The 4,044-nt window shown below is 42.9% G+C and overlaps 1 long non-coding RNA gene across 2 annotated transcripts; it reads left to right on the forward strand.

Annotated features, from left to right (window-relative positions):
- Nucleotides 1-277: 277 nt before the first annotated feature.
- On the forward strand, nt 278-3,256 carry LOC125758570 (uncharacterized). Of its 2 annotated transcripts, none has more exons than XR_007416230.1 (3): nt 278-308; nt 2,300-2,357; nt 2,727-3,256. It is a non-coding gene; the product is annotated as an uncharacterized LOC125758570 (long non-coding RNA). The 2 variants fall into 2 exon arrangements; XR_007416231.1 differs by having other exon boundaries at nt 284-304; nt 2,290-2,357.
- Nucleotides 3,257-4,044: the final 788 nt, after the last annotated feature.

Below are 4,044 nucleotides of genomic sequence, written 5' to 3' on the forward strand. Positions count from 1 at the left end.
GTTACTTGATTCAATGTCAAGTGTACCTTCCAAGACGATCTAGGTCCTAGTCTCGTGACTGAAGGCGAGTGCGGACGTACAGCAGCCTTTTGACAAGACTGTCGCCGAGTGTACGGTACATTGTGGACTGTAAAGCTGAAGAGTGCACAGTGGATGCCTGATTTTGGTAAGTTCTAGAATATTTCTGAATTACACAGCTAGGTTACTTCATTACATGACGTCTTTTACGCAGGAACCGAGTGTGATCGTCTGGGCGGTGTGTTCACTCTGCCGGGATGATGGCCAGAGGAAGGATGATAGACAGGTATGTTTTACGCTATGCTCAATGCTTTCTGTGCACTTTATACGGTTGTATGAAGCACTCACCATGTGCGTTCACTACCTACAACTGCAACGGGTGGATGAAGGCGCGTTGCTTTGCGCGATACTCCGCTCGCTTCTGTAACGCAAGCGTTTCTTGTCATGGCGCTCTTCTTCCTTGGCTGTTTTTCGATTCCAAGAATGCCTGTCGCTCGGCCCGCCCGCTTCCCGCTGCTGCTTCTCTACTCGGGAACTGGTTGACCTTGGGGACGCCTGCGCGATGTATGTGTCGCAGGGAGGGCAACACTCGCCCTTTTGGGCGTAGGGGACCGGAGGGGGGAGGTGAGGTAGGAGGGAAGGACTGAGAGCATGGCTCTTTCCCGGAGAGGGGACGGGTCGCGACCGAGGAGAGAGAGAAAGTGGCCCGCTCTTGGCATTCCGCCGCTCAGAAGCGATCGTAAACCGAAGGAAGAATAATTTGCAAGATTTTTTGTATCCGAGTTGTGATTCTGTAAATAAACTTCTTAGCGTCGTCGAAAGTTATTGAAATCGACTACAGCTGTATACTGCACGAGATCATCGCCTGAAGCTACTTGTACGATGGCTTATCACTTCGGAAATAGAACTGCTTTAAACATAACGTTCATCGCCTAGCCTTCTCATGATGCAGGTACAAATGAAGTAACTTTTCAGGAAACTCAGTAATAATTGGCATGTAGTACGCGGGGAGGAAGATATAAAAACACGCTGCGGCTGCACATGCGCGTGCGGTGCTCTTCAGTGGCGTGTGTTTGTGGCTTTCTCCGCGACTACTGCACCGCGCTTGTTTTTGTTAGAAGTTAGTTGCACTATGGTTAGGATTTTAATCTGACTGTGCAAGGTCGTTGCTACGAGAAACGAACTTGCGTTGGGTGAACCCACTTGAAGATAATACAAGTCAGTGAATTACGTTATATTCTGGTACTAACACCATGTGTACAGTAATTTGAAAGAGCACAAGATGTATATAATTATCAATTCTAGACAAATATGCCAGTTGCGTTTGGCAAGGTGCCCTTTGTTGCAATATTTGTGTTTGAGAAAAATGATGTGAAATATTTTTCCCGTCGTTATATTGTTTCCTGAAGCATACTGGTTTATATTAACAGAAGTTGTTGTAATGGTTAAGCAGCACTGTTCCAAGAGCTTTTTATCCACTGTGCTGGGGTGGCAAAAGCACACCTCAATTATGTGCTTATCTAAAGTTCATGTTTCTTTTGTGAGCTTTTCTTAAGGCAGCATGAAACTGAAAAAGCGCTCTTATTTGCAGGTTGTGCGACTAAGACGTAGCATTCATTGTGAGAGTGCTACTTTAATTTTATGAAGTAATTATTATGGGAAACAAATCTAAATTCTCATATGTAACTATGTGTGCAGAAGTTTAGAGAAGGCTGACAAAAGTGGTTAACGGTTTTTTTTTATGGCTTGCAGCACTACAAATTCAAACCGATATTCCAGGCATTGATTGGCTTTAGCACGACTAGAATTAGTTTCCTAAACGGCTCAAATTCATCATATAATACAATATGTAAAGCACGGCATTATGGTGTGTGCACATGGGCCACACATACTCTTATTTTATCAATTTATGCATTTTATATTGTGTAGCAGAGCTGATGTAATTTTCGTCATTTAAATGACCTATATCGTAATCTGCGTTCTCCAACCACATAGTGTTTACTAAGTACATAAGTTTCTGAAAGTTCGGCTTGCAATGGCACCATTACAGTTGTCTGCCATGAGCCGTTGCTCAGGTTATACTTGTTCTTATAGCGCAATCTGAGTCCATCATTCAAGGCCCTTGCTGGTATATAAACATATAGACTTGCCTGAATACATTGTATGTATTTTGTGTGAGCTGTAAGGTCTGTGTGGTGCGCCAACTCATGAATGTTTTCTGGTATCCCTAACATATATACCCGGTGATCTCACCTGTTCGTGGAACTGAAGCAGACGACAGCTTGCAGAAGAAGATGGGAGCGTTCTACCTGTGAGCCTGGTCGAGCTTATATTTTATGGTAGGCATTTGTTTCAATCTTTACAAAGAGCTTCGACATGTTGTGCCTGCTCATGAACCTATTGCAACTTTTTTGAGGGAATTCTAAGATCAAAGAAACAAGACCCTAGACGTAACTCCATTAATGTATACTTGATGCTGGACTTGACCTTCTATGTTGTTTTCCTGTTTTCTTACAGGATTTGCTGAAAGTTTCTATTGGAAATGCGATATAAGATGCAATTTTGACTAACTCTAACTTCACAAAAGTGCTTTTTGTCAACTACCTGCACGGGGCCTTGGCAGTACATCTAAGTGTTCTAAGGTGCACGATGTGTTGGATAAAGTTTTCTTTGCAACTCTTATATATTTACTGCGATCTTTCGTGCAGGATACACATGCATGGATACACATACATGGATTCCCTACAAGGACCCTGCGCATCAAAAGCAATCTGTCATCAATGTTAAGTAGACAGATTAAACGAAACGAAGATATGACAGGTGTACACCATATTTTTCTTTCATTTAACCTCTGCATGTTTCCCAGTCAATAAATGTTTTTATCCATTTTCTTTTGTTGAGAAATGTCTTTGTACAGCACAAGTGTCGTAGAAGGTGCATACATGCACTTTTGTATGATGCTTGGCTGCATGTGTATCAACCAGCAAACACATTGTCAGGCACAACTAATATGTGATTCCGTACTATCATCCGGACATATCATAAATCTTATCATGCACTGTAATAGTTCTGTTTCAGGAATGTTATGAATGTCATTGGCCACGAAGCACAAGCTTGGCCGAGGGTCATTGCAAACAGGATGTTTCATACTCACAAGAAAGTCACTCATAAGGACACATTAGAATGACGGTGGCCAATATGTTTTTGAATGACATTATGAGTACATTAAAACAATTCTGAAGAAATACAGTAGAGAATATAATGAGTGTTGATGTCAAAGGTCGTTTCATGCTCACTAGACTATCACATGTTAATACGCATCGGACTATCACATGTTAATCCGCATCAGACTATCACATGTTAATACGCATCAGAATGATCGGCCAATATGTTTTTGAATGGCATTTCAAATACATTACAAAATTCTAAAGGGACACATTAGAGCGTCAAATGACTGAAATGTCAGAAGTCATTAGACTTTCTTTTTGAACTCGTCTCACATTTTCATAAGGGCATGGCTGGGACGCGCCGTCTTTTATACGTCCCGCATCGAACTTTCCAGTCTTATCACTGGGGGTCGCCCAAGCTCTTTAATAATCTAGACTATGGGCGTCCTGCGCGCAATCGTAACAAAGTGATCTACTACAATCGCGAAGCTTCTAGAACACTGCAGCGCGGTCAGCCTCGAGCGTTGCTAGCGTCCGTGCTTGTCAAACCCGAATAGATCAAAATAAAACAAAAAGCGGGCGTGGCAATACGATGGCGCCTTCTTCACGGAAGCCAATCGAAACGCGCTTCCGAAGAGTCCAGTAACTCCTGCCGAAATGCTCACTCTGTTTCTCTGCTTCTAGCTTTCAAAAGGGGTCAAATGGACACCCGAAGAGAGCCACAGTGCCGTGACGCTCTTTTGACTGTTTTTTATTCTTAGTGTGGAAAGGCCACTCTTCCAGCTTTCGCTGTGACTGTGCTGCGCATTCCGCGAAAGCCTGGCGATTTTTTATCAGAACAGCGGTCTAGTAGATCAGA

The sequence above is a fragment of the Rhipicephalus sanguineus genome, chromosome 5 (assembly GCF_013339695.2).
Source record: "Rhipicephalus sanguineus isolate Rsan-2018 chromosome 5, BIME_Rsan_1.4, whole genome shotgun sequence".
NCBI lineage: Eukaryota > Metazoa > Arthropoda > Arachnida > Ixodida > Ixodidae > Rhipicephalus > Rhipicephalus sanguineus.